The 12,901-nt window shown below is 31.6% G+C and overlaps 1 long non-coding RNA gene across 1 annotated transcript; it reads right to left on the reverse strand.

Annotated features, from left to right (window-relative positions):
• Nucleotides 1-7,723: 7,723 nt before the first annotated feature.
• LOC134280087 (uncharacterized) lies at nt 7,724-8,243 on the reverse strand. Its single transcript, XR_009994838.1, has 2 exons — nt 8,168-8,243; nt 7,724-7,896 (listed from the first exon to the last, which is right to left on the reverse strand). It is a non-coding gene; the product is annotated as an uncharacterized LOC134280087 (long non-coding RNA).
• Between the last annotated feature and the right edge of the window lie 4,658 nt (nt 8,244-12,901).

A 12,901-nucleotide genomic window follows, 5' to 3' on the forward strand; every position in this document is an offset into this window, starting at 1 on the left:
AGATTTCATCAAACTGATTGTCATTATGCTGTTGATAAATTTCTTCAAAGTATTTAGCAAAAACTTCTGTAACATTATCCGGAGAGTTTCCTACTTTGTTTTTATGTCTAATTTCTGGATACATCTTATCGTTCTTTGGTCTCTGTTGTTTAAGTAAGCGCTAAAATAGTCTTACGTCACATCCTGCTGCTTCATCAATACCCTTATTTACACCATCAATATACATTTCGTACGCGTTGTCCAGAGCATTTCTAAATTCACGCTTAGCTTTTTTTTGTAATTATTGTAGGATGCATATTCCATTCCTCGTGGTTTTCCATCATTCATCCATAATTTTCTCATTTGACGTTCGTTCTGATGTGCGCTCTTGACATCAGGTGTCCAATAGGGTTTTGTGTGAGTGTTATATTTAGAAATTGGTATTGTCTTTTGTGCTGCTTTAGTCATAATAGATGTAATAGGGTTATAAACAGGCTCTATTTCTTCAGATGTTTGAATCTTTCATGCAATGTCGGTAGTGGCAAGTTCATGACTAACTACATTCTCGTACGATGCGATCTGTTCGTTTGATGCCCTACGGCATGTTGGAAGTTGTTTATCGATAGGTGACAAGATATGGAGATTTTCATTCACTTTTATCTCAACATTATACTGGTAGATGGTCTGATGTACTTGAAAATTTACCCTCATTAAAAATTTTGAATGTTTTCACTTGGTTTGTAAAGCCTTCATCTAGGAATATGTAGTCCTGCATGGTATCATTTCCAATAAAAGTGTATTGGGGATTAGGTTTTGTTGCTTTAAAACTATTGTATGGGTTAAATAACCGGTTTGACTCTATAAAATTGACTAATTCCTTTGACTTAAGTAAATTCGATTTTCCATAATCTTTAACTATGCAGCTTGCATTAAAATCGCCGGCAATTATAATATGACCAAAATTTGAATAATATGTACACATGTTATCTAGCCTTACTAGCTCTTCAATATATGTGTCAATACAATTATCTGCTGTATATATACTCCAAAGATAAAAATAGGGTACCCAGACCTTTGTTTTATTTCACATGCGATAATTCTACGTGATTCAACATTGATTTCTTTAATATTGAAACTCATCGACTTTTTATACAATATCCCAACACCTGATCTGCATGTATTGAAGTTTTAAATTTATTCAAATAATGTCCTGGGACAAGGGGTCACAATGGGAGATCAAGTAATATGTTGGAAAAATCTTTAAAAATCTACTTTTCAAATATGGCAAAATACACATGATGCTTCATTGATATAGTGACATTCATTCTCAAGTAATAATTTAAATTCCCCCTCCCCCAACAAGTGTACTTTTCAAAACTGAGCTGATTTGTGTTTTTTAACTAGCCCAAGTGCTCAGGTGAGTGATATGGCCCATGGGTCTCTTGTTGTTCTGTGTATCTGTTTGTCTGTCTGCCTGTTATCAATTTTAACCTTGCCCATTCTTTTGAGTGGGTGGGGCTATGACATTCATGTTTCACAGGTGTATTTTTTATGAAAAGACCTTTCAGTGGGAGTACATATTTTTGACTTTTTGACCTTTGACCTTAGAGTTTGACCCAATTTTAAAGAAAATTAAACCTTGACTATAACTTATGAACAGTTAGCTTTAGGGATTTCATGTATGTATTCTATGTGACAAGACCTTCTTTTTGATACCAATAATTTTGACCTTCACCTGTGGAGTTTGAATTCCATCTAAGAAACTTCAAACGTTACAATTAGCTTCCATAAGGGGGCATCAATGTTTCAAAAACACATCTTTTTTTTTCTGGTCAACAGTAGGCAGTAATGTTATTTTGAAAAACGAAGTCTAATTTATGATGCACTACAGTAAAAAGAATTAACACAATGAAAATGAATGTTCTCTATAAATTTTTATTGCACAAAGTTAACACCCGTAACTTGAATGGGACTATGCTGTACTGAAATCAGAGGTCACTATTTATAAAATCATATGATTTCTCTCCCTTTTCTCATACTGGGGTTATGTTCTTCTAGCGATTCTTTGATTCTTTGAACATTCTTTAATCACGAAGTGAACTCAGCGGGAAAATTCAAGTTTTGTTATTTCTCCATCTATAAAAGTTAAAAGACAATGTAAAAAAAATGCAGAAAAATATTGCATTAAGTTTTATCATAATTGGCGTATTTTCTTATTTAATCAATGATCACTTGATAAATCTTGTAAAATTTACTGCATTAACCATGTGAAGCATAATGTATTTAAAATGCAAAAAATTCCTATATAAATGATTTTACCGTTATTGGTATCTAGATCATTGAATAATCTGGTGCCATGTTCAGGGTTCTCAAAAAGCTTTGTCTCTTCGTCCATTGTAATGACTGTCATAAATACGGAACCGGCAAGGGTTGGCTCTTTGTCTAACTAAATTTCAAAAGTTGTAGCAAAAATATTCGGTAATCTTCCATAAATCTTTATGGAATACACATTTAGTATCAAAAAGGGAGGTTCTACTTAATGTATTTTTCTTTCAGAAAAACCATGCTTCCTACCACCTAATGGTTAGTATAAAAAGTTAAAACCCAGAATTGGTTGAATAATGAAGGAATATGAGTATGTAATATTGCGGCGAAAGGGAAATAACTGGTTAATTTGGGCCTACTAAAAGCTATCTATTATTAAGATAAACAATTTGTAGATTATACGGGAGTTGAAATAACAAAACCACCTTGTTGACATACATGTCACAAATGAAAGTAGAAATCAACAAATGCCTTGGGAAAAAATATCTATTTTTTATCTATTTCTTCCCCGGTAGTGATGCCTTATTGATGTCACATAGAGTTCCTTGATCCGATGAAAGTCCTTTTCTTTAATCTATTGCTCGCGCTCGGACACTTCCTGAAAAACGTATAAAAATAATTATGTGTTCAAGATTTGATTCATTTAGTTTATACAAGTGTTTGGTTTTGGGTTTGTTATTTGTGCCACGTACGTGTAACATATGATTCATGCAGCACATACCATATGTTACACGTCGGTGTGGTGTCATGTCTGATCAGAATACTCAGTAACGTTTGCATACAACGTACATATGTATTTTTATTACTGTTAATATTATGTAGTTCTTATAAGATTGCTTGATGTATATCTTTTGATGTCATTATGAGATTTTAACAGATTTAGTTCTCTGAAAAAAAGAGTTTTCTCAAAATTACCATTTTAGCTTCTTTTAAAATCTGTAGTTCACACTAACTTGCTTTGAATTTTTCAGACTGACAGACAAAATTTGTATCAACTGGATATGATTCTCTTTATGTGCAAGAAAACATAAACACTTAATCAAGTTCATGTCAGGGGGGTTATTCTTATGGGTTTTTTTCTTAAACAGTAAGAACAAAATAGTAATACTCCCTTTATATGATGATTCTTTTTCAGTCTCTCGATTCAGAATACAAGGAAATATGTCGGAAGGTCAGATGATAATTTTTTTCCCTAAAAGTGCTTAAAATCGATTCTCACATTTTAAACTTTGTTCATATTCAAAAGTATTTATGAAATTTAATCAGTTGTATTACGGGAAAAAATTCCAAAATAAATACTATTAAAATATGTCCTGTACGTTTCCTTTTGAATCCAGTCTTTTTGGTTTTCAATAGCTTATGATTTATAATATGTATATTATTAAATATGTGCGGGTTTGAATCTTTTTCAAATCAACACAAATGGTAAAAGTTTTGTTTCGTTAACAACATTATATCAAAAGTTATAATGATTTAAAATTTTGACTGAAGTCTGTTCTCAGTTTATGGTCTCTGGGCCAGGTGTTTAATAGGGAAAAAAATTATATGATAATGAATACAATTAAAACATTTGTTAAAAGTTAAGTTTTGTTACTGATATGAAGGATATAATGATAAAGAACAGTATTCAATATGAAAGTCCACTAAAACAATGCAAAATAGGAGCAGAAAGACGGACTTCCAAAATATCAGAGGTCGGATCAGGTGCCATGGAGGAGTGAGCATCCCCTGCCGACCGTTCACACCCGCCGTGTGCCCTTTGTCATGATTGGGAAAATAATCCCTGCACCAACGCTTATAGGCAAACCTGGAAGGTCGAACTGCGTTTTTAAAAAATGGACTCTGAATTCACAAAAATATTTAATACAAACAAAAGCAGATTAGTTTTCACCTGTAATCAGTCAGAATATATTCTATGTCACGTACATAAATTATTAGGAGTATTTGTTTTTGGTCTCTGAAAAGTTTTTTTTGTGACGAAAGGCGAATTTAGAACATTAAAAGAAAATCTTTTTTTTATAATTTTCTTTTATTCAGTGAGCTACTATTGGTTATTCGTTTTTTATTTATTAATTAACCTATGTTCGATTTATTTTTTTTAAATGACAAGGCATGGTAATTGTCGAATCTGGTCCTTTGTTTGATCTAAACTTTGGAACACAGTTAAAACTATGTTAGTTTGTAATTAAGAACTTAAAATAATGCTTGTTTTAAAATCATCACTACCAGTAATTTTGATTCAAATTTTCCACAGAGACCAAAAGAGGTCGCTGAAATGAGACATTTTCAAAAAAAAATTTATTTTACTGGTACTTCATCAAATTTCATATAATTTTCACTTCGCAGCAATGTTAAGGCCTACTATGAGAAATCAACGGAAAATTGACGTGCAAAAAAGGGGGATTTTTTAAAAATTGAATTTATTTTAATTAAGCTGTTTTATTATCAAAGAACTTTAATTCTAATGGAATTAGCATAGTATAACCCACTCTGTACTGTATGAAGTTTAGTCCCATCAATGGACAGTCACGTGATGAATGCATAGTTCGTGTACTGAATGTGGGTAATTAACAAATTTCAATATCGCAAGGGCATACTCTAGTTGAAATTAAAAATTCAAGCTATTAATTGTTTGTGCATACTTTGTAGTTTTTGAAAAGTGCTGCTGCTTTGAATAGAATTCGCGTTTTATTACTTAAATTTTAAAGTAAATAGGCCAATGTCGAATTATGTTCGACTTTTACCAAATATTTTGTGTACTTATAAAATTTTTTAAAGAAAGCAGCAGCACTTTTCAAGTTAAGGAAAACATCCTTTATCTATATTCAAAAAATGGTTCAGATCTATGCAGTGTATGCCCTTGCGAAAGTACGATTTTACGAGACACCTCGATGTAAAATATACGTAACCTGTACATAAAAACACGACATAATTAATAAAATACATTCTCTTGGTAGTTAATTAATAATTGCACTAAACAAAGGATATACTTTGGTATTAATCGACTATTCAAAACCTGTGAATAATATTCCGTTTGATAATAAAACGCATTTTTCATTGTTAAAAAAATCCTCAATCTGCCTCTCACAAATGAAATACGTCATGTTTGTAATATGACGTCATGTTTAAAGTTCAATCAGTACTATGTTTATAACCAGCTACGTGGGATTTAACTAGCAACTTTTTTGAATGCATTGATAAGTTATATTTTTGTTTATTATGCTAATACAGTTAAAAGTTGCAAATTATTTCATTTTCACGTATTATGAGAAATACATAAAAGTCATATTTTTGCGTGACGTCACAGTAAACTTTTCCCGTATAAATTTCATATAATTTTCACTTCTGCAAGCTTGCCTATCTGAAGTTTTATACACAAGATAGATATGATCCTAGTGTATGAAATATATAAATACATGTATGGTAGATAAGCAAGCTTGTGTTCCATCTTTTCAAAATCAAAATTTGCCATAAAACTGATGAAAATTTGCATAAAAATGAGAACATTCGGAAAATGATATATTTTCTGATCTTTCCTGTGACCTCTAGATCTGTGTATCCCATAACTTATAAAAAAAAAAAATGATTTTTGACAGGAGTGACAAAAGGTTTTCAAGTGATAAACTGTTGAATAAATTTATGCCATCCACATAATTTTTTTGTCAACATAGCATATCATTTCTGAAGATAACTATCTCGTCAAGTGATGAAAACTTTCTGGGACAAACATCGACTTTATATCCAAGATAAGCTATCAAGTTATGTTGCAATAGCTATCTTGACATGACGAGATAACTTTTAATCGCGATACAAGATAAATTATTTTGTCGAGATAGCCATCGCAAAAATACGATAGCTTATCTTGACTGTACAAGATAAAAGTCGGTGTTTATACAAACGTAGAAAGTTATCATCACTTGACGAGATAGTTATGCTTGACGTGATATCCTTGTGTCAGTGCCATTTGTAATATGGCATATTTATGCCATCTACATAACTTTTTGTTAACATAGCATGCCATGCCAAGTCAAAATAATAATCTCGTCAAGTGATGATAAATTGCTGGTTTGTCGACAAAATCGATTTGATATCTTGTCCAGTCAACATAAGTTATCACATTTGTTGCGATAGCTATTTTATTCATGATGCAAGATAAGTTATCTCGTCATGTCAAGAAAGCTATCGCAACAAATGTGATAACTTATCTTGACTGGACAATATATAAAGTCGGTGTTTGAAGACAAACCAGGAAGTTTTCATGACTTGACGAGACACTGATTTGACATGATATGCTATGTTAACAAAAAGATATGTGGATGGCATAAATATGCCACCATAATTTGTATACATTTAAACATTTTCAAGTTATTTGAATACTAGTATAGCTTGCAAAAAGGCAACAAATTAGGGAAAATAAATATTCCTATTGATTCAATTGTCGAAAGTCTTCTTTTATTTTCATTCTTATATACTTTGAAATGTAATTGTAAGAGCAAAAATGGCCACACATGCATGAAAAATTAATACTCTTATAAAGGCCTTTTCTTCCATAATGGAAACCTAAATGTTTACCTGATTTAAATGAATTACTATTCTTCCTAATAAAAAAAAATGATATTAATGTTTCTGGATAGACTGATTAGATCACAAGGTTTTGGTGCATTCGAAAAGCAAAACACATCTTCGAATTTATGTACATACTTGGCACGAACTATTTTCATTATTATGATTTTAAATAATTGCAGGATATGATTCGTGTCCTCTTGTTTAGATAGCCCAACAGTTTGGCTTTCTAAGTGTTAATCAATGTAAAATTCAGTGGACCTTTTATAATTTCTTATTTCTAGGCAAGTTGTTGTAGAAATAAACCGTCCATGATTGCATCAGCTATGATACTATCCTTTCTGACATATTTCATTTTATCACATAAAATCTACAACATGTAGTCATGTTGCAGAAATTATTTGATGAATTGACATATGTCAGACAATACCACAAATGAGTTGAACTTTTAAGGAGGCTAGATGGTCAACAAATAATTTCTTTATTTACCACCAGATATAACTCAAATTTTGGGATATGATATCTTTAGCTGTCAACAATCATTTGACAAATAAAAATTTCATACATATTACTTTTATAATTTGATCATATTTCTACATCTTTATAGCTCTTCTTCTAAAGGAGATAGAAATAGTCTAAAAATGGCTACGACCACCCAGCCTCTTTAATTTTCGTTTCAGTGTATCGTGCGATAAAATTGTATAATATGTATGGTTCATTAACAGATATCATGCAATTCAAAAAATTGTGAAGAACCAGTTTGAAAACTGATGGTCACCATACATTTATAGTTTTGAGTTATGAACATTTATTAAGACACCAACAATAATTATTATTCAAATAGAACACTTGCATCTCATTGATAGTAATTTTATTTTAATGCATTCTTTTTCAGAATCAATCTGTTTTTCACTCCTTGATATCTGAGGGAATACATTCATTAATCTTTGATGATGGTCATAAGTGTAACTTGAAATTATCTTCACTGGAATCAGATATAAAATCCAGTCGTCCGTTTTTGGTCGTAGCCTGAGAAAAATTATGATAGTTATGTGGTCATCAGGGCATAGAGGTAAATAAAATTTGGTTATTATATTAATTTGTATGTGGCTTCAAACACAACTGTATGTTTGATTGCCTATGTGACAATAATGAAAGAATATTTGCAGCAAAGCAGAGAATTTCCATTTAAGAGTTTTTTTTTTAAATGGATGCTATACCATTCAAGTAATCACAAGCACATTAAAATAATCCTTTTTAACATAATTTCGATAGAAATTAGAAAATGTTCAAGACTTACCATTTCTGCAATATTACTGCGGAAATTTAAAGTATACGATGCAGTCTTCCTTATATTCAATGTTTCTATGGTTTTTCCGTTTCCACCGTTTTTTAGAAAATGATATTTATAGCAAAAACAAAACAAAAAAAAACAAAAAAAAATGACACACGATACAGAGGATTGTTACCTTTAGGTTATTAAACATGTATATTAATCATTTAATATTCGCTCTATGAGGAAGAAATAACATCAGCTGGGTTGTGCTTGCGTGCAACATTTCGTAAGCTTTAATGATAAAAAAAATGTATTGCAATTTACCGTGAAAATTTTTAACTGCCAATAAGATTTTTTTTAATTCTTTAAAATGTATGATTTAATATTTGATTTAACAAGCTGCGGTTGTGTGTAACATTTTGTTAGCTTTAATAAAACCACATTGCCTTTTTAAAAAGAATTTGAATTACCAATTAGGGATTTTTTCCATTAAAAAAGCATTTTTAACATTTGAAAACAGGTAAATTGAAGGCGCGCAGCACAGTTAAGGTTACAAAAAGGAGGCAGAGCCTAATTTGTACGGGAAAACTTGACTATGACATCATACACAATATATCTCATACAGCATTTCTTTAAAATACCACAAAATGAGTTGATTTGCTAATTTAACCAGTAAGAAATCATCAAACTACATAAAAACTTACTACAGCATGCTGATAGATGGAGAGAGAGGATATGACTTTTGATGTGAAGAACACAGGCAAATAGAATCAGGAAATATATGGCTCTTGTCCTCTAGATTTGGTGAGAAGAAGGCAGAAAATTGGAATAAGCACCAATTGAGTATAAATGTCACCATTTATTTAAGGAAGGAATTTAATAACTACCACAACTGCGCTCCGTTATTAGCGGACCTTTTTTATATTCATATGAAGTAGAATTTCTGCAAAATCTTATGCGTAAAAAGAAGAAAACAATTGCTGTGGCCTTCAACTCGACATTTAGATACATTGACGACGTATTGTCAATTAAAAATGGTAATTTCCATTCCTACATACATGTATGTACGTCGATACCATATATCCTGGTGAGCTTGAGATAAAAGATACCACAGAGTCTCACACATCTGTTTCATACTTGGATATTTTACTTGGAAAAGACGTCCATGGAAATCTAACAACCAAGCTATATGATAAATATGATGAGTTTAACTTTTTTTATCGTCAACTTCCCTTACTTATGCAGCAATATACCTTCATCACCTGCATACGGAGTGTATATATCTCAGTTGACTCAATACGCAAAAGCTTGAACAATTTCTAAAACGAGATTAATTATTGACAAGCAAGTTGAAGAAACAAGAATATCAGCCGTCTTGTTTAAAGTCATCATTTTGTAAGTTCTATGGTCGATACAATGACCTTGTCAGCAAATACAATTTATTATTGAGTCAAATGCTGACTGACGTTTTTCATACTAATTGTTAGTCCATTATCTATACATAAATAATTTTTCCGTTATTTCACGATCATGACAATGAGCACACGGCGGGTGTGCCGGTCGGCAGGGGATGCTCACTCCTCCATGGCACCTGATCCGACCTCTGATGTTTTGGAGGTCCGTGTTTGCTCTGCTCCCATTTTTTATTGTTTTATGGACTTTGAAATCGAATACTGTTCGTTATCTCCATATCCTGCACAAGTGTATACTGTAAAATCTGGATCTGGGACAGTTTACGCTATATAAAGCGGTCAATAAAAAGAGAGAAATCTTCTCCTATCAAAAGTAATTCCATTATAACTTGGGTAGCTATTCAATTCATTCCTTACAATTATATCTTCCATTATAAAGTATTGAAATTAGGTCATCTTATCTTTAAGTTATCTTTTGAGAATGCCTTCAAATTTAGCAAAATGTAAATGTTACGTAGACAATACAAGTAAAATGATTAACACTATTTTTTTATCCAATCAAAAACTCTTTGCCACCAAAATTTAATACTGTAAATATATTACATTTGGCGTGTACGATATTTGGCGGAAATTCAATTTTCAACAAGTTAGCGTGGATTTGATTTAGCGCTGTCTGAAGTTTTTTGTTATAGGCGTTAATATACAGGACATTTAGCGATGTACTTGAATTAGCGGACTCTGCTTTCCGCCAAAATCGCTAAATAGAATACACCGCTAAATGTAATACGTTTACAGTAATTTAACAGAAAGGCGATGGAAACAATGAATATTAAAATACGCTTATAACAATGTACAAGGGATGTGTGATATTGTTTCGTTATAAGTGTAATTTGTTATATCCTTTAAATTTACAATATATTTCAAAATCATGTGGAATACATATCGCTTCCCTGTAAGCCTCAGGGTGTCTTACTGCATGTCAATCGGTTTGGTACAGAGTGAGGGATACGAGAGAAAATGCACAATGGCATGTAAATAAAACTTAATCATTATACACACATTGATAACATGCATTGAGTGATACTGCAAGGCAAAAAGACTGTTACACTCAATCACTACCACACGTTACCTATTTGTGTCCCCTAGATATTCTGTCCGCACGGGCAAGATCCGTGTATGATCAATTTAAGGGGAGCCACACCACTGACAGATGTAACAATGGTTTTAACAGTTACGTTTAAAATGAGTCCTTGCTAGGCAATTTTCCTGGATTAAATTTTGCTTTAATCTCTCTCTCTCTCTCTCTCTCTCTCTCTCTCTCTCTCTCTCTCTCTCTCTCTCTCTCTCTCTCTCTCTCTCTCTCTCTCTCTCTCTCTCTCTCTCTCTCTCTCTCTCTCTCTCTCTCTCTCTCTCTCTCTCTCTCTCTCTCTCTGGAATCATAACAATAAAGTAAGTAAAATTTTCTAAAGAAACAAAATTTCAATTTTAAAAATAAAATTGAAAAGAAAAAAAAAAAGACATTCCCTACTTAAGACTTTTTTTTTTGCTTTTATTGAAAAATATAAGTTTTTAACATGCATTCTCTGTAAGCATCAAAAAATTCTGGAAACGACATATCTCCGATTTTGATGAAATAGCTTTTATCAGCTAGTCTGCAAGTTGTTCATCCCTTATATCAGAAAAAGTGCCAGATTTTTCTTTGTTTTAGATAATTCGCAAAATGTTCATTTTAACACGTTTTACTATAAATAGAAATGGAAACTCCCCTTATCAATATGCATTTCGGTTACTGCTCTCATAATTGTACGTGTCGGTTACATTATGTCAGTTACAGTTCATGGAAGTTTGACTGCAATTCCCTATCCCTAATTTGAGAAAATATACCAAATCTACATTATTTGTTGAATGTCTATTTATTAATATGCGTTGCTATAGGTAGAAATGAAAAATATCCTTAAACACCGTTTATACATTTCAGTTAAAGCTTTTTAATACTCGTTGCTCACTCGTCAATAACAAATAAAAGCCGTTTGTCTACACTTTGTCCATCCCTAATGACAGAAAAAAGTGCAAAAGTTACATGTTCTCGAGAATTTGCAGTGTCTATTTTTAAACACGTGTTACTATAAATAGAAATGGAAACATCTGCTTCTCATTCTGTATTTCAGTTAATGCTTTCTTTTACTTGTCGGTCACCATATGCCAGTACATGTAGCAGATAATAACAGTTAGTCTGCAATTATTCAGCCGGTATGTGAGAAAAGAGTATTAAATACTACATTTTTCCGATATTTTTCAATACGTCTATTTTTAAACATGTATTACTATAAATAGAAATGGAAACTTCTGCTTATCATGCTGAATTCCAGTGACTGTTCTTTTGTTCTTGCCAGTCACATTATGTCAATTATAGTTAATGACAGTAAGTCTGTAAATTGACCATCTCTAATTTGAGAAATAGTGGAAAATCAACATTTTATAGTTAATTACATATGTGTCTATTTTTAGACATAGTACTATTTATGGATATGAGAACCTATACTCAATAATATGTGAGTTATTATACTATTCACTGTTCTGGTTGATGAAATATTGGAGAAATCTGTATGCATATTATTTATGATTTAGTGGAGCTTCTAAATGATGGAAAATTGACATTTTTCAGTATTTTATGAGATACTAGTATGTTTAAATTAAGGCATTTGAGGCTATAAATAGAAAACGGAAATCCCTGAAAATGATATGCATATTAGTTTATGGTGTCCAGTATCTGTCATTAGCATACTGACTTTTACAGTATATTTCATAATTATCTAGCAATGGCATCTTAAACTCTGCCCAAATTTCATTTTTTTGGATTTTTCTGAAATATGTCTATTTTAGATATATGTTTCTAAAAATAGCATTGAGATCCCACTCCAATTTTTTTCATGAGGGGACACTACTAATACTGAGGTATGACGACACACATAAGATTTGAAATATTTCCGTAGACAATTCTTTTTTATTTAACCTTAAATTTCACAAAAAATGCCAAATTTTCCATTTTTCACATTTTCAGAAACTATGCCATTTTACATGACCATTTTCTATGAGTGGAGTCAATTCTTGAATAACTCATTATATGCCCTGTATTCCTTATAACAGTTGATGTTTTCCTAAGATACAAAGATTTATATTTCAGTTTACTACATAAAGTTAAAATGCATTTTTATTTCCTAAATTTTCATATTTTTGTTTGGTCAAAAATGGCCAAAAATGGCCGAATTTAATGGATCCGTCTTCATTGCAACCGGGTGCACGTGGGAAACTTTTAACACCATATTTGCTGGTTTTGTATCAAGGT

Source organism: Saccostrea cucullata, unplaced genomic scaffold, assembly GCF_032062105.1.
Source record: "Saccostrea cucullata isolate Sc308-1 unplaced genomic scaffold, CSIRO_AGI_Scuc_v1 ctg1398, whole genome shotgun sequence".
Classification (NCBI taxonomy): domain Eukaryota; kingdom Metazoa; phylum Mollusca; class Bivalvia; order Ostreida; family Ostreidae; genus Saccostrea; species Saccostrea cuccullata.